This window comes from Tupaia chinensis, unplaced genomic scaffold, assembly GCF_000334495.1.
Source record: "Tupaia chinensis unplaced genomic scaffold, TupChi_1.0 Scaffold138235_1, whole genome shotgun sequence".
Lineage (NCBI taxonomy): Eukaryota > Metazoa > Chordata > Mammalia > Scandentia > Tupaiidae > Tupaia > Tupaia belangeri.
Window position 1 is genome coordinate 1,627,825 of NW_006198133.1, and position 18,604 is coordinate 1,646,428.

The 18,604-nt window shown below is 41.0% G+C and overlaps 1 pseudogene; it reads left to right on the plus strand.

Annotated features, from left to right (window-relative positions):
• LOC102484261 (pre-mRNA-splicing factor CWC22 homolog) overlaps positions 1 to 1,640 on the plus strand; it is a 3,548-nt pseudogene extending 1,908 nt beyond the window's left edge.
• Positions 1,641 to 18,604: the final 16,964 nt, after the last annotated feature.

Consider the following 18,604-nt stretch of genomic DNA (forward strand, 5'->3'; position numbering starts at 1 on the left):
GTCGACTACGTGGGAATCCAGCAACATAGCCATTACGCTAACTGCTGGTTCCCAAGTTTAGATTTTGAAGAATGTGCTCACGAACGGCTGAAACTGAGGTTTTCCGAAAGTCAAACGAAGACTCTGCACCATGATATTTGATCACTGTGCCCAACAAAGGACATGTGAGAAATGTTTTGGCTCATTAGTGATTTTACATGCTAAAGAAAGAATGCATGGAATCCTTTGAAAGTATATTCAAGGAACAGTATGATATCATTCATTGCTTGGAAACAAACAAGTTGAGAAATATCATTAAGGTGTTTACTTACATTTTTTTTTTTTTTTTTTTTTTTGGGAGAGGTTTTTGCTATAGGGCGCGTGCACTCGCCAGACAGACAGAGAGAGAGACATAGAGACAGAAAGCGAGAAATCACCCCCCAGGGGGGATGGTCACGCCGCAATCCCTTCTCCTCCATTCTCCTCTCGGGATCTTGGGCACGCACGCACACACGCCCGGCGTGAGATTTAAGCCACCGGGTCCGAGACGCGAACCGCGGTCGACTACGTGGGAGTCCAGCGACATAGCCATTACGCTAACTGCTGGTTCCCTTTACTCACCTTTTATACACTGACTTACTCCCATGGAGTGTTCTTGAATGTATAAAAATGACTGAAGAAATAACTACATCATTTAGAAGGAGTTTTGTAAAAATATTTTTCCAGGAACTGTCTGGGTCTTCTTAAACTTAATGCGAGATTAAAGAATGAAACTCTTCAGTCATTCTTTAAAGGATTGTTACCCCAAGATAATCCAAGAAACACATGATTTACCATAAACTTCTTTACCTCTACAGGTCTTGGAGGTTTAACAGATAAATTGTGCAAGTATCTCAAAATCACACCAAAGGTCATCATGGCACAGAAACCAGAGGTTAAGCAAAAGAAATTCTCCCATCCTCTTTCTCTTCAGCATCCTCCTCTTCAGACTCTGACTCCTCCAACTCTTGATTCTGACAGTAGTTGATAGCAATTCAGAGTCCAAGGAGGAAAAGCAATTCTTCTTCTAACAGCAGTCAGCTCTGCCTCAGCTAAAGATGTAAGAAAGAAAGGACGGGGAAAGACCAGAAGTAAATAAGTAAATAAATTGATCAGGAACCAACCAACAAACAATAGGAAACAAAAAGAAAAACGACCAGAACAAAGGTCCCAGGAAACAAGGACAGAGAAAGAAGATCAGAAAAACACAGAGAGCAAAATTCAAGAGATACAACTTGAAGAGATCCAGGAATAAAATACTCATCAGACAGAAGTGTTCCTTTTGATGAAACAGGTATAGTAGAGTTGTGAATGACAGAAACCAAGAGATGCACAATGACTTGGAAAATTAGCATCATGATTATCAAAAGAAGAGGATAAATTGTTTTTCTGACAAGGAGAAACACAGGCAATGAAATAAGGATAGTAAAAATATTAGAAGAAAAGATAGATCAAAGTCAAAGAAAAGGAAAAGAAAACATTCAGGTTCTAGAAGTGATGAAGATAGGATCAGAATGGCATTAACAGATAATGGGAAAAATCTAATAGATATTCTGAACAATCCGGCAAATCAAAGAAAATCAGGATCGACTAAGAAAAAGTCTCCAGCAAAGCAAAAATAGTTCCATAAGTCATGGAATTGATTGGATATACCTTATATTCAGTTGAAACAAATTATTTTTTTATATCAATTGATGAACTTTATTAAGAATTCTTGTGTAAAGTACTGGTTTGTATTTGTAATTTTTTTTTTTGAGAAGTTTTTGCTATAGGGCACATGCACTTGCCAGAAAGATAGAGAGAGACAGAGAGATAGAGAGTGAGAAATCATCCCCCAGCGGTGATGGCCCCGCTGCAATCTCTTCTCCTCTAGTCTCCTCTTGGGATCTTGGGCATGCATGCACATGTGCCTGACATGAGTTTAAGCCACTGGGATCAGGACTCGAACTGTGGTCAACTACATGGGAGTTCAGCAACATAGCCATTACGACAGTTGCTGGTCCCTGTATTTTTAAATTTTAAACATATTTTCACTTCAACATATTTTATAATCAATACATCTCCAGGACCTCTATATGTTTGAAAATAAAATTTTCACCGGAAAGGGATGTAAGTCTTGCTTATATTTTGTAAATAAATGATCAAATGTTCATTAAAAAAAAAACATGCTAAGGAATAGTAAAGCTGAGAAGACTAAAAAATATTTACATGAAATAAAATTTTCATTCAGTATTTTAACATCAATTACAAAGGGCTTATGCAGTGTCATTCTCTGGAGACTGAACGGACTGAACTCAATGATATTCAAGAAAAGACCTACATGCCCTTAGGCTTCTTTTGACCCCACGATGCACAGAAAACAGGAAAAGTGTTCTAGTAGAGAAAGTTGTTGGAATGGGTATGAAAAAGTGGGCATCTTTAAGAAGTTACACAGTGTAATTAACCAGGAGTATCAACCTAGGAACACATAGTTGGATTATGACAGTGGGAACAAAAGAGTGAATGATTCTTTATTACCCTTATTCAGTATTCTCTGTATTGGAAAGGGCAACTAATACCGCATTATAGTGACCACCCTGAGTTGCCTACAGCTGTAAAGGTATGTTCAAAGAGTCCGTTCTGTCATAAATGATCTCGACATTCTAACATCTGATATCTGGAAGCAAATGCTGTTGAAAGAATGCACCGTACCCATTTCAACAATCTACCTGATACTTATTCAAACAACCGTAATTCAACATTTTGAGGCAGTTTCTGTATGTATTACTACATAATTAACATGGAATATCTCTTTTAATCCTCTTGCAAGCCAATAAAGTAGGCATATTAATTTCTTCAGTTTATAAACGAAGTAGTTTATAAACTGTAAGCTTTGAGAAGTAAGCTTTAAGAAAAAAAATCTCTGAGATCAGATGCATAAACTGAGAAGTGCAAAGCAGGCAGGAGAATCTAAGAGCCCTGAAGTGTGGCCCTTACCCAAGTTTAGGTCAGACCATTTTTGGACCTCAGATATTTTTTTTTTTAGCATAATACTTATTATGCTTGATTCATAATATCTTGCACTAGTCAGCTAAAATGAGAAACTATAGTTTTTCATAGCACTGGAATGTGTTAATTTATATTCAGTGTAAGAAAAAACTCAGTCAGGAAAGAGCTATTGAAGCTCGGCTACTTAAGGAGGTGAAATGACACAGGATTCAATAAGGTCAGGTTGTGTATGACAAAGAAGATGATAGTGTGCTGGTTAGGAAATAAAAACAGAAGTCCAAAAACCTTAATAAACATCAGGAGTTTAATATTTGGTTTTGGTTTTGGTTTTGTTTCCCCCCATGAAAGAGGTCTGTTTGAAAAGGTTCTGGAAAAATTAAAGTTCTTGTTGAGATGCACTTTTAGATGAATGACGATTTCAAAATACTTTCAACCTGCCACCACTTGGCTTTAAGATCTAACAGTTCCATTAGGAAGTGGAGATGATGTAACTAAAAGCATGAATCTTACTGTGAGCCAACAGAGGCTAACCGTGGTAAGAAACAGTTTTGAGTGCAAGCATGAGTGCCCTGTTAGTTAGCTTCCTCGATTTTAATGGGAAAACCCTTCTCTAGACTTCAAACGCTCCGTCAAAGACATGCCATCTTCTGTAGCAGTTGAATAATTCTGTACTTGAGAACCGAATAATGGGTGATGTGTTGGAGAAGCACGCACACCCTCAGGACAGTGTTGACGAAGACAGACTCTAGGGACACACACCAAGGGGCTCTGACCAGAATGGTAACTCAGAGGGACTCACTCAGTTACTTTTCTTAACTCTTAGTGTATGTCACCCTGTACACATTCTAGTGCACAAGAGGGGGTGGGAGATCAAGTCTGACTGAAGAATTATGAGTTTCAAAGGGCATTTTCAAAATGAAGCAGGACATCATTGTGTCTCTGGGGTAGTTGTTGACAGCATTGCTGTGGAGAGAAGGTATGAAGAGAAGTCTCCCTCTTCTGAAATCCAAAGCAGCCCGAATTTCCACAAGCTTTCCATTGAGACATTCCCTCCCAGTGCTAAGGCTCCAGGAACACAGATAGGTTTCTCTCACTCCTTTAAACAGATGAAGCTACAGAGATCTTCAGAAACCATGAGAGTTCGGGAACTAGCAGTTAGCGTAATGGCTATATCGCTGGACTCCCACGTAGTCGACAGCGGTTCGCATCCCGGACCCGGTGGCTTAAAACTCACGCTGGGTGCATGTGCGTGCGTGCGTGCCCAAGATCCCCAGAGGAGAATGGAGGAGAAGGGATTGCGGCGTGACCATCCCCCCTGGGGGGTGATTTCTCTCTCTCTGTCTGTCGGGAGAGCGCATGCGCCCTATAGTGAAAACCTCTAAAAAAAAAAAAGAAAGAAAGAAAGAAACCATGAGCCTTTACAAAGGCCTTAGGTGATGGGACCACCCACAGCAACAGCAGCCTCAAAATTGCTGAAATCCTTAATTCCCTGGTTCTCAGCTTGGGATCCCAATAAGACCAGACAAGTCATTTTGTTTGTTTGTTTGTTTTGCCACAGGGCATATGTGTTAGCCAGAGAGAAACACAGACAGACAGTGAGAAGGAAAGTGAGAAATAGCCCACGAGGGAAATGGCCATGTCACAATCCCTTGTCCTCCATTTTCCTCCTGGGAGTTGGGCACTCATGCACACCGACCAGCATGATTTTCAAACTCCCGGGTGTGAGACTTGAATCGTAGTCAGCCATGTGGGAGTCCAGCACCTTAAGCATCATGTCACCAGCTGGCACCTGAACTGGTCATTTTTAACAGTATTTTTTTGTTTTCTCTCTTCCTATATTTTCAACTTATCATGATGAACAGTTATACCATTTATGAAATGCCGTATAACTAGCACAGTAAATCCATTTGAAATCCTGCAACATGATTCTAGTCTGACTGCCTCCTTTTCTTTCTAGCTTCTGCTAACACACCTGGTGAAACTCAAAAAGTGCAGCTGGAGTCCCTCTTTGAGTCTTTTTAAAACATCAATTGGAGGCTGAAACTCAAAGCAATGTGACCCCTGCTCAACCCGAAACCTAAAAGTTTCCCAAGGCTCTTCTGCGAATTAAATGGCCAAGTTTCAAAAACACGCACATGGCATTTGAATGAGGTTCAGGGCAGCTGGTCAGGAAAAGGAATTGAACAAAAGAAGGACACACTTAAATTCAGTGAAAGAGCAGGCAACGTGACAACAAAGGCACACAGACAATGGCACTGTGGCCATGCAGAGCTTCCCAGGGTTGTGCCAGCCAGGGCTCCCAGAGGGTTTGGCAATAGGGTAGCTAAACTGGGAATCCGATGCACTAATTGACAAAGCACCCCTAGGCAGGACTTGAGCAGTTTTATAGCTGCCACCTTTCCAAGGGACACCTTGAAACTTTCTGGTCCAACTTAAAGTCAATCTCCTTCAGCAATCCAGTGGTATTTATTGAGATTGCTCATGGGACTTTCTTTCTTAACAGGTCCTAGAACTAGGACAGGAATTATGCCCCATTCCCATTCCTTTTCATCTACAAAATGACAGCCTGAACCAACTTCTATAGCTCTAAAACCTGTAAGGTTCCATAATATTGAAACCACTATTTTTTTTCAACAAGGGTCTATTACATTTCGTTACTGTCACGAAAAATGTGGAAGCACATCACACTATCCCTGCGGTTTACCATCTTTGTGAAATGTGAGATTCGTAGACCTAAAATAATGCTAGACAGTACAATTTTTTTCTGAAAGCCTTAATTATGTTTGTGATAAATATAGTTGGTCTCATATTGAGACGTGAGGGGCCTATGGTGAAGTATATTTTGACTCTACAATAAAACAATAGTACCTAATAGACGAGAAGTGAATCAGTTGGAAACTGTGTCTGAATCAATTGGAAACAAGATGGCACCTGGAATGACCACTGCTTAACCTTCAAACTCATTATATCCTCATTGCAGTATATTAATGCTGTGTAAAACTCTCATCTTTGTTATGACAGTTTGGAATAACCATAGCAATAACCACAACTACCTGAATAAATCCAGAAGATGGGGTGGACAGTGGTTCCAAGAAAACTAATGCCCCTTTCCTACAAGAGTCATGAATAAATCACCCCTTACTTAGCCTGGAATTAAGCTGAGTCATGTAAGTGAGATACCCACCAAAGTTTGGCGCTGCCCTGCACATGGGGTAGCCCTTCTAGCTTTCCTGTCAGGTAATAGTTTTCTCTTTCTCTCAAGGCTTGTAGCTAGAGAAGCAGCAGGCAATGGAAGCTAGTCCCATGCTAATTCCCTAATCCTGTCTACCCAAGGAAGGAGTGAAACTGTTCACCCTTCTACTCTCACAGGGCTGTTATTCCTATGGATTAATCTGCTCTGTATGGTTTCCTTAATCAACCTTTCACTCTCTCAAACACTTTCTCTTGAATTCTTTTCTACATGAAATCAAAAACTCTCACATCTCTAATAGAGATCCCCATGGACTGAGTCTCCCTGGTGACAACATTCCTTCCCAGAATATAAAATCCTATCATCCAAGACTATGTTTTCTGTGGCCCAAGCAGCACTTAACGTGAAGCTAAGCACAGCAGGACACAATGAATAATGGATGGTTTATAGGATTCATCAATTGGGAAACTGAAACTCCTGCTTCTTACAGGGTTAGACTTCCTGGTAGCACTGGAGATGGCAATGGGAGGGAAATGCCATGGGCTTGTACAAAAAACTTCATTCTGGGTTATAAAACTAAGTATTTCTTATCTTTGCCCTTCTATTTTGAAGTATAGGACGGTCTTCCTTCATCACTATGTGATGTCTGGTAATCGAGTTCCAGCAGTGCTTTCCTTGCCAAGGCTCCTGTCCCACCCCGGCCAGCATCTAGGCCATGTCACAGATGTCCTCCTGTTGTGTGTACCTGGCAGTAGGACAGACTGTGAAGTGTACACACACACACACACACACACACACACACACCACAAACAAGCAAGCACTAGACAACTTCAGAAAACTAGTTTAGGAAGAATTTGTTATTACATCTCCGGCAGAATGGAGAGGGGGTGCGGGCAATGAGAGAAGGAGGGCACAATCCACCTCCCCGAACTACCAGAGGAAGTTGGTTATGCCAACTCTGCAGCACACATGACGGTCAGCCTGACAGCCTTCCATAGCCAGCCCGAGAGCCATGTCTGAGGATGACTTCTCCCTGACAGGTGTCCTTTCAGCTGGCCTGAATGCAAGCGAGGACAGAAACCCAGCAGAGAGACTGCTGCTCAGCTTCCTAGGGAAGTTTAAAAACGCCAGAAGAGGAGAGTCACAGCTGGTCAGGCTTGTCTCCTGAAGTGTCAGGTCATAAAACTATATTCAACATTTGGGAGGCCGAGGCTGGTCAGAGGCAGAGTAGCAGATGATTTATTGGTTCGGTAGCACAGCCCATCTTGATACTAACTCCAGGGTCTGGACCAAGGCTGACCCAGAAAAACAGACTCTCATGATCATTTTATATGGACCAAGTTTAAGTTAACTTTTCGGCCAGACTCCTCCCTACAACATCACAAGCTCCATTTCTACATGATAGAAAGAAGAAGTGGGGGGGGAGGGGCAGCGGTTGTCCCTGAGACTTCAGCTCCCCGGCCAGACATGTTCCTGAGCTTTCCTTGTGTCTGTGGGCTTTTGTCATTTAGAAAACTTCAACATCACAGTGAAAAGCAAAGAGTTCTGGAGTCAGGCCTCCTGGGTTCAAGCCCTGACTACCCTGCACATGGGCCGTGTGACTCGGATGAGCTTTCCCCCCACCAAGCTTCGGTTTCCTCGTCTGTAAAACAGTGCACCCATCACCTCCTGGGGCAGCTGCGAGATGAAAGATGAGTCAGCTGTAGCCAGAACACAGGCGACTGCACACGGGAAGCGTCTGAGAAGCTGGTAGTCAGACCGTACAAAGAAGGGGAGGCCGGCAGCCAGTGTCATCGCAGTTCCCTAACGCGCCACAGCTCACGTTTGGAAGCGCCAAGAACACTTGGTTTTACTGGACATTCTGGCTTCTCTAACCAACTCCATAAGCTCTAGACTGGAGGAAGAGGAGAAGAAATCACGTCTTCTTTTTTCATACATTTTTAGAAGGTTCCAATAGGGCTCAAGGACTGAAAGTACCTTTCTTTCCAACAAATGTTACAACAATTGCAAAGATTAGAAAATGGAAAGGCAGCTTCCCGGCTTCTGATCATTCATAGCCATCTAGCTTTTGCATTGCTCCCAAGCAGCGAAGGGAGCTGGGGAAACTACTGGAAAGTTTTTAGCTCCCTGTGTGATCCTGCTGAGTCCACTTTAATAGCAGACCTCTGGTGATGAGTGACTTTTTTCAATAGGCCTGAAAACAAGAGGCACTAATCTAGCTCTCCCCTGGAATGCTTGTAAACATGTATTATTGCATGCTCTCCTGTTCTCCTTTTCTATTAGGCTCAAGTTTTTTCAAGGCCAGAGACCAAGCCTGTTCTTTTTTATATGCCAACAGCAAAACTGATTTGTGTACTGAATGGCTATCCAGCTAATGTCTCTCACCTGTGCCTCTGGAGATTGGGGGCCTGGTGAAACTTTCGAAGTCATGGAGCATTATATTACCAATCTTTATTTTCCGTAGCCTGGTATAGTTCCTGGAACATTGGTTTCCATTGAAGTTTGTTTAAGGGAAAGGATAAAATGAAATGAGATATGTAAAGATGTTAGAAACTGCCATAAAAGTCAAATAGAATCATAATAAAAGAAAAATAAACCCAATATGTTAGTATATGCTGATGATGCAGCTAAAAGATTACAAAAGAGCCAGCCCATGGCCTGGTGGTTAAGGCAGCTGCATCTCACGTGACTTGAGGCTCGAGATCACAGGTTTCAGCCTATGAAACGTGCTGGGTGTGCATGGATGTGTCCCTCCCGAAACAAGGGTGAGGTGGAGGAGGAGGGATTGTGGTGTGGCTGTTTCCCATTGGGAGTGCTTTCTCGGTTTCCCTATGCCTTCCTTTCTCTTGCAAACACATGAGCTCTGGCAAAGTTTTAAAAAAGAAAGAATGAAAGAGAGAGAGAAAGAGAGAGGAAAGAAGAGAAAGAAAAAAAGAGAAGATTAAAAGCAACTTTCCTGGGTCAGCAGATGGCATGGAGTTCAAGGTGCTGGATCCCACATGGCCGATGATGCAGTTTGAGTCCTGGACCCAGCAGCTTGAACATTAAGCCAGGAGTGTGTGCATGCGTGTCCAAGACCCTGAGAGGAGAATGGACGAGAAGGGATTTCAGTGTGGTCATTCCCCGAGCGGTGTGATTTCTCACTTCCTCTCTCTTTCTCTGTCTCTCTCTCTCTAACAAGTGCACACACCCTATAGCAAAAATGAAAACAATAAAAAAATACGCTTAAAATTTTAAAATAATTTTGTAAAATGTAGGGAGCCACCAGGTGATATAGAGGTTAAAGTGCTGGATTCCCACATGGCTGACCAGTTTGAGCCCCAGACTCAGCAGCTTAAAACTTACACCAGGCATGTGAAGTGGCTAGCCCCCCGGGGGATGATTTCCTACTTTCTATCTCTGTTGGTCTCTCTCTCTCTCCTGCAAACGCACATGCCCTATAGCAAAAATATCTTCTAAAAAAAGTAATATTCCTTACCCAGTGACAATAGCACATGAGACAGGATGCCACTCTGCAGTGCTGAAGCCATGTGGAAGAGCCTGGTTCAGCTCCTGGGGTGAACCAAACACACATGCCTGGGCATATGAACATGTGCCTATAATCCTGGACAGCAGAAGAAGATCACAGCATGAAGACCTCTGTCAAAGGTGCCTGTTTCCCTCTCTCTCAAGGCATAAAATAAATAAACTCAAAAATTGTTTTTCAAGTAGAGTTGAAAAGGTAAAACTTTATTTCTTATATACAATTTTTAGAAAACTGCAAAGGTGGCTACGCCTGGGCTGGGATAATAGCTTCATAGTCGCCAAAGACTTGGCTCTTTTCCCATTACAGGGGTGTGACCCTCACTACCAAAGTCCAAAAAAGCTGCTTATGTTCCAACCTTCACAGCCATGTCCTAAGCATCAGTATAGGTAGAAAGGGAGGGAAAGGAGATACCTCAAGATTTCAGAACATCGTCTGCTTTCGTTGGAAAGAACTGACGCCCATGGCCTCAGCTAATTGCAAAGGTGGCTGTTCCTCAATAGGCTCCATAACAGTGGGAGCCTGCTTGGCAGCAGGGTCATGGGGCCAGTAAATATCCAAATGTTTAGGAGATAGCGGGGATTTCATGTGTGCAAGTGTGTGGGAACAGAGGGGTGGGAGAGGAGGAAAGAGCTGGTCCTTAGGAACCTCCAGCCTGATACGGCCACGGTGTCATGCTTAGACCTGCTCTGATAAAAACAAACGTGCTAAGAGAAGCAGATGGTCTTAAAATCATCTCCTTTGGGGCCGTTCCATCCAGTTTACCATGATAGAGAAGCAAAAAGAGACCTGTGAAGGTTTGATTGTCAGCCTGGTGTGCTGTCTGTCTCTCTTTCCCCCCATAGGCTGTGTACTCACCAGTGAGGCACAGAGAGACAAGGGAAAGTGAGAAGTCACCCCAGAGGGTATAGCCACACCACAAGCCCTTCTCCTCCATTTTCCTTCAGGATTTTGGGCACACATTCATGTGTGTGCATGCCTAGTGGTTATTTGACGCTGTCATGCTCAGGACTCGAACTGCGGAGTCAGCTATATGGGATCTAGTGCCTTAACCTCCATGCCACCTGCTGGCCCTGCGCTGTATCTCTTAGAACTGACTAGAACATGAACGTAGTGGGTGATCTTCCTCTGGTGCAACATTTCAAAGGTGGTAGTAGGGGCTAGTACTGTCTATCTCTTCAGCCTGTATTTATCCATCATAATTTTCTTGGCTTCTTGTTCTAGGACCAGTTCTCCCCCAGAAAGATTCCGCAGCCCTGAAGCTTATGACATTGCTATTTTTATAATAGTAAACTTCAGCAAGTGCTTGCTGTAGAATGGTTTGAAATACCACCATCACTATAAACAAGCCTCCCCCATACACACACACACTGCACACACACACACTACACAACCACATTCACATCCCATCCTGCTCTTGGAAAAGGTAGATTTCTGGGGATTAATTGGTTAGATACTTTGAGGAGAGATTCACCAGCCTAGTAACAAGACTACTGTTTCCCGGGTGAATGTTCTTTCCTCCGGTTCCTGTCGCTGGGCAGAAGGCATCACCAAGCTCCTTCTGTGTCCCAGGCAAGGAGAGACAAGAGTCCAAGGCAACGGAGGAGGATCACAGCACTGGACCAAAGTGGTCCTGGAAATCGCCCTCTCCTGGGAAATACCCATAGGCAGAGAACAATGATGCTATTGTGAGGAAAATCTCTTAGCAAGAATGTCTGCTGGCTCCAACTCTGTCTTGACCACAGATAAATATAGATAAAAATGGCCGAGGATTATTTTGTTGTGTTATGTGTGATAGAAAAGACAGAAAGTGAGTTATTAAGGATGGCTATACACCTTTACATCTTCCCTTTCTACTCTAACAACTAGAAATTAACCAAGGCCGTGGGATATGGACCAAACGCCTTAAAGGAATTCTGTAAAACTTATCTACTCTCAATTATTCTCAGCAATTAAAAAGAAAAATCCCAGCCTGCCTTCACTCTGCCCTTAGGCAGATTTCTGGTCTCTGCTTCCTAGCAGGCATGTTAGCTTAGGATACGAATCACCTGGGTACTCTTAGTTTGCTACTCACTCCATGGCTTGTAATTCATTGCAAGGGTTTTGAGTAACTCATTGTTTTAGAGTTTTGTTTGTTTGTTTTTTAATTTACGATTGAAGTGGTAAAAATACTGCAAGACAGGGACCAGCAGTTAGCATAATGGCTGTGTCGGTGGACTCCCATGTAGTCGACCGTGGTTTGTGTCCCGGACCCGGTGGCTTAAAACTCACGCCGGGCGCGTGTACGTGCGTGCCCAAGATCCCAAGAGGACAACAGAGGAGAAGGGAGAGGAGATTGCGGGTGATTTCTTGCTTTCTGTCTCTCTGTCTGTCTGGTGAGCGCACGTGCCCTATAGCAAAAACCTCTAAAAAAAAAAAAGTAAAAAAAAAAAAAAAAAAAAAAAAGACTACTGCAAGACAGTAATATTCTTTTTTTTTTTTTTTACTTTTAGTTCACTATAAGGCATGTGTGCTCACTCGAGAGAGAGATAGAAAGAGGGAAGTGAGAATTCGCCCCCTAGGGGTGATTGCCATCCACAATCTCTTCTTCTCCATTCTCCTCTCAGGATTTTGGGCACATGTACACCTGGTATGTTTTTGAGGCCACCGGATCCAGGACTCAGACAACTCAGTTGGTCATATGGGATCCAGCTTCTTAACTTTTGCACCATCTGCTAGCCCCAAAAGTAATATTCCTTTAAAAATGTAAGCATTGGGACCAGCAGGCATAATGGTCACATCTCTAGACTCCCACATGGCTGACTGCATTTCAAGTCCCAGACATGGAGGCTTGAAACTCATTCAGGGTGTGTGTGCATGCATGCCCAAAATCTTAAAGGAAAAATGGAGAAGAGATTGCAGCATGGTCATCCCCCCTTAGGGTGTGATTTTTCACTTTCTGTTTCTGTGTCTGTCTGTCTGTCCATCAAGTGCATGTGCCCTATGGCAAAAATCTCTCTCTCTCAAAAAAAAAGTAAGTATGAGCAAATATTCTAATATATATATATATACACACACACACATATATATAAATATATATATGTTACATATATACATATATATATAAAGAAACTGCTTCATTGAGATATAACTTATATATATGTATATATATGTTTCATGTCTATATATGTAACATATATATTCATATATTTGTACTATATATAACATTCATATTACATATATACATATATGTATTTATATGTATATATGTTGCATGTATATATGTAACATATATTTTATATGTTATATTATATATAATGTATATGTTACATATGTGTACATATATGTATTTATATACATATAGAACATATATATGTGTTGCATATATATATACATATATATATAAAGAAACTGCTTCATTGAGATATACTTTATATATTATACAATTTACTCATTTAATGTGTGCAATTCAATGTTTCTTGGTATGTTCACTGAGATGAATCAGTGTTTTATATGAGTTCATCTTATCTGTCATCAATAACTTTTTCTATTGGTACAAAAATCAAGAATTCTCAAAACATTTTATTTTCTGTCTACATACAGTAGGAAAGGATTATGATAGCTATATTTGGGATTTTCATGGCATGATAGGCTTTTTATAATTTTTTTCAGAACTAAGTCTGAATTCAACTCCATTTAATCAAAGAGCTGGTGAGTTTTTAAGTGGTAGAATGGGGTTCCCATTAATAAGCCATCTGTGTTTGCTAATTGACTTTACTCAAAGGAACAGTAAACTTCCTCTTCACAACAGGAAATCATCTTACAACTTAGGAAAAGAAAAGCAGGCACCCTTATAGGTAGTCTGCCCCTCCACCCACGTCCCCCAACACACACAGAGAAAAGAGACCTAGGGGATGCTAGGTCTTTCCGTAATTATTTTTCATAGGGATGTTTCTCAGGCCCTTAAAAGACAATCCTGGGTTGTTAAACTGGTAAGAGTCCTTTTAAATGGTTTACAAAGGAGAAGAGAAAGAATTTATACTTACAAGTGTTTAAAAAGCAGAGAAAGAATTTATAATTATAGGTGTCTAAAATAAATGATCCACTCCCCCCCATGCAACAGTCATATCAAAGGAGGAAGCTGTCTACAATGAGACCTGTACTTCACTCACTGCTCCACCTCACGCCAGTTTCATTGGAGACAGGAAGAAAGGGACTTTTTATCCAACTAGGCATGTCATTTACCAATTTATTCCCTCTCGGAGCAGCCAGAGCAAGGCAGGACGCCATCTTCAGCCAGGCCCGTGCATCAAGAAATGCAAAGCCTTCCCAAATGAGCCCACAGCACATCAGGGCCAGAGTTTGGGAAAGGAACCAACTGCCTAAACAATGGCTCTGAAGGAATTCTCCCCCACTCCCTTTTCTAGAGGAAAGAAAGGAAAAGCCCATTTGAAATTTCAAACTCCGAATTCCCACTGTAGATTTTAGTACTCATACCCACAGAAGAATAGGGAAACCAACATAATGCTAATACACGCCATAGGGATGAGTATGAATGTACAACTACAGAAACCCACCCAAAAATTAGAAAGAAGTGAGCATGTCCCCAGGTGCCTAAAAACAAAAGCAGAGCCCTCAGAAATATGATAAATCCAGTTAGTATTTCTTCATCAAGGAACATACCTGTCTACCAACAATACAAAGAATACAAAAAATCACAGAAATGTCAGAAAAATAATTCAAAATATTTATTACAACAAAACTCGATGAGATGCAAAAGAAAACAGATTACCAATTCCAGGAGATGAGAAAATCTTTCCATGACTTGAAGGAGGAAACCCATTGAGAGATAGATACCCCTTAAAAAAAAATAGAGTCAAAGAGAATTTCTAGAGATAAAAAATATAATATGGGAAATCAAAGCCTGCCTTGAAAATATTAACAATATTAACAACAGATTAGACCATGCAGAAGAAATATATCATACTTTCACAATTGAGACTCTCAGCAAAAGAGATCTAGGAGAGACATTTCACAACACTAAAAATCCCATATATGACAAACCCATTGTGAATATCATACTGAATGAGAAAAAACTAAATGCCTTCTCACTAAAATGTGGAACAAGACAGGGATGTCCATTTTCTCTACTCCTTTTCTACATAGTGCTAGAAGTCCTAGCCAATGAAATCATACAGGAGAGCAAAATAAAAGGTACTTGAATAGGAAGAGAAGAGGCTAAATTGCCCCTATTTGTAGACATATGATTATATACACAGAAAACACAAAACAACCCCTATAAATGATATATAAATTCAGTACTTTGGCAAGATACAAACTCAATACACAAAATCCCATAGCGCTTTTTTTTTTTTTTTTTGGTTTTTTTTTTTTTTTGGAGAGGTTTTCGCTATAGGGCACGTGTGCTCACCAGAAAGACACAGGGAGACAGAGACACAGAAAGAGAGAAATCACCCCCCCCAAGGGGGATGGCCACACCACAATCCCTTCTCCTCCATTCTCCTTCCGGGATTTTGAGCATGCACGCACATGCGCTTGGCATGAGTTTTAAGCCATGGGGTCCAGGATGCAAACCACAGTTGACTACATGGGAGTTCAGCGACATAGTCATTATGCTAACTGCTGGTCCCACCCATAGCGTTTTTATATACCAATAAGGAACAGACTGAGGCAGAATTGAAGAAAGCAATCCCATGTACAACACACACACACACAGACACACACACATCCCTAGGAATAAACCTAATCAAAATGAAAAAAGAAATTGAATATGATACAAAAAATTGGAAAGACATCCCATGCTCTTAGATTAGAAGAATCAGTATAATCAAAATGTCAATTCTACCCAAATTAATTTACAAATTCAATGTGATGCTGAACAAATTACTGAGATATTCTTCACAGAAATAGAAAGAACAATCATAAAACTTATCTGGAATTGGGAACCAGCAGTTAGCGTAATGGCTATGTAGCTGGACTCCCACGTAGTCAACCGCGGTTCACATCCCGGACCCGGTGGCTTAAAACTCACGCCGGGCGCATGTGCGTGCGTGCCCAAGATCCCGAGAGGAGAATGGAGGAGAAGGGATTGTGGCGTGACCATCCCCCCTGGGGGGTGATTTCTTGCTTTCTGTCTCTATGTCTCTCTCTGTCTGTCTGGAGAGCGCATGCGCCCTACACTGAAAATCTCTCCAAAAAAAAAAAAAAATACTTATCTGGAATCCTAAAAGGCCTCATATTGCCAAGGCAATACTATGTAAAAAAATAAAGTAGGAGACATCTCACTACTTGGCCTACAAATATATTACAAAGCTGTTTTAATCAAAATAGCATGATATTGGCACAAAAACAGACCCCAAACCAGTGGAATAGAATAGAGAACCCAGAAATAAACCACAAAACGCACAGCCAACTGATCTTTAAAAAAGGGCATATGACAATGCAGTGGAAAAATAAATCTTTCCAGTAAATGGTGCTGGGAGAATTGAATATTCAACTGCAGTAAAATGAAACTGGGTCCCTATCACTCACTATTAACAAACATTATCTCAAAATAAATCAAAGATTTAAATTTAAAGCCTCAAAATATAAAACTACTGGTGGAAAACACAAGAAACACTCTTGAAAACATTGGAGTAGGCAATTTCTTAAATAAGACCTCTAAAACACAGATCATAATCCCAAAAATAGACAGGTGGGACTACATCAAATTAAAAAGCTTCTGCAAAGCAAAGGAAACAATAAATAGAGTAAGGAGACAACCCACAAAATGGGAGAAAATATTTGCAAACTATGGTTTTAAAAAAAAAAGCTAAAAAAAATTACAAATAACCCAATTAAAAATGGGCAAATAAGCTCAACAGACAACTTTCTAAGCAAGACAAATGAATGGTCAAAATATGTATGAAAAAATGTTCAATATCTGTTAGCATAAAGGAAATGCAGATCAAAACTACAATGAGATACCAGTTAACCTCAGTCAGAATGGTTGGGGTTCAGTAACAGAAAGAAAAGAGAAAAGAGAAGAGGAGAGGAGAGGAGGGGAGGGGAGGGAAGGGGAGGGGAGGAGAGAAGAGAAGGAAAGAGGTGAGAAGAAAAGAGGAGAGAAGAAAAGAAAAGAGGAGAGAAGAGATGAGAAGGAAAGGAAAAGAAAAGAGACAAAAGAAGAGAAAAGAATGCAAGTGCTGGTGAGGCTGTGGAAAAAGGGAACCCTCTAACACTGTTGTTGAAAATCTATAATAAATTAGTACAGCCATTATGGAAAACAATATGGTGGTTCCTCAAACAGTGTTGGTAGGAATGTAAATTGGTATAGCCACTATGGAAAACAATATGGAGGTTCTTCAGAAACCTACAAATAGAATTATCATGTGATCCAATAATCCCACTCCTTGATATTTACCCAAAGGACAGAAAAGCATTCACTTGCATTTCCATGTTTAATCACAGCATTAGTCATAACTGCAAAGACATGGAATTAACCTAAATGTCCAAGAACTGATGATCAGGTTAAAAAATTGTGGCACAGATACACTATGGCATATTATTTAGCAATAAGGAACAATGAAACACTGTCATTCGTCTCAGTGGTTGAATATAGAATACCTACTGCTAAGTGCAGTAAGCAGACTTTGAAAGATGGGACCAGCAGTTGGCATAATGGCTATGTTGCTGGACTCCCATATAGTCAACCATGGTTCAAGTCCTGGACCCGGTGGCTTAAAATCATGTCAGGCATGTGTGCGTGAGCGCCCAAGATCCCGAAAAGACACTGGAGGAGAAGGGATTCTGGCGTGGCCATCCCCCATGGGGGGTGATTTCTCACTTTCTGTCTCTCTCTGTCTTTTTGGCGAGCGCATGCTCCCTATAGCAAAAACCTCTCCAAAATAAATAAATAAATAAATAAATAAATAAATAAATAAATAAATAAATAAATAAGAAAGATAAACACTATGTATCTCCACTCAGTATACAGTGAATGTCTCCACATTATGGCAGAAATTGAAAGATCTAAAAATATGATAGTAGAGAAGATAAGTGTCTGTAAGGGAGGGAAGCAGATGATAAAGAATGGGTGGGATTGGTAAGGGAAACACTTAACAGATCCAAGATTAAAATTCTCTATTGAAAATAAATGTACATGGTAATATGTTTGCTTTGATTGTCATAAATAAATAAATAAGATAAAGTAAATTATCTAAAAATATTATCTAATTAAGGAGGCACCTTTGTGGTTAGGCCATCTGAATTCTGTAATGGCTAAGGTGAGATGTAGTTCAGAGGGTCCTAGGGTAGGACATTTAGTCTAATCAAGTGGGGGAAATGTTGAGGCCATCTTCATCCTCTCTATAATACTGTAGTCATGTATCAACGGGCCCATTTCACAGATTAGAAAACTGAGACACAGACAGACACTTGCCCTAATTAATGAAACCTGAGGACTCCGAGCCCTCCTCAAGTTTGCATCCCTGTGCTATCCCACTTGCCCATGTGTGCAGATCTATTGATTTTCCTGTTCGTTACCTACATCACATCTAAATGCTACTCCTCTGAAGGCCCAGCCTGAAGATAGTTTTGGAGAAATAGGGAAATGGAAAGATTGGGAAAATCAAAGTAATGGTGAGAGTAGTCAGCTGTCATCCTCCCAATTCATTTTACACGCTCAGCATGATCTACAACAACACTGGCAAACGAGCTGAAGCCCTGGGTAAGACTGGTGGAAATGGAGGTGAAATGGATGGGACCAATTTTAGGGACAAATCAAAATAGTAGCAGGAGCTGGAAACAGAGAAACTAGAAGGCACATAGGAAGAGAATTTGAACAACCTGACTTTAGTCCTCAGGAGATGGAAATTGAAGTAGTTGGGAGAGGAAGCTAAAGATAA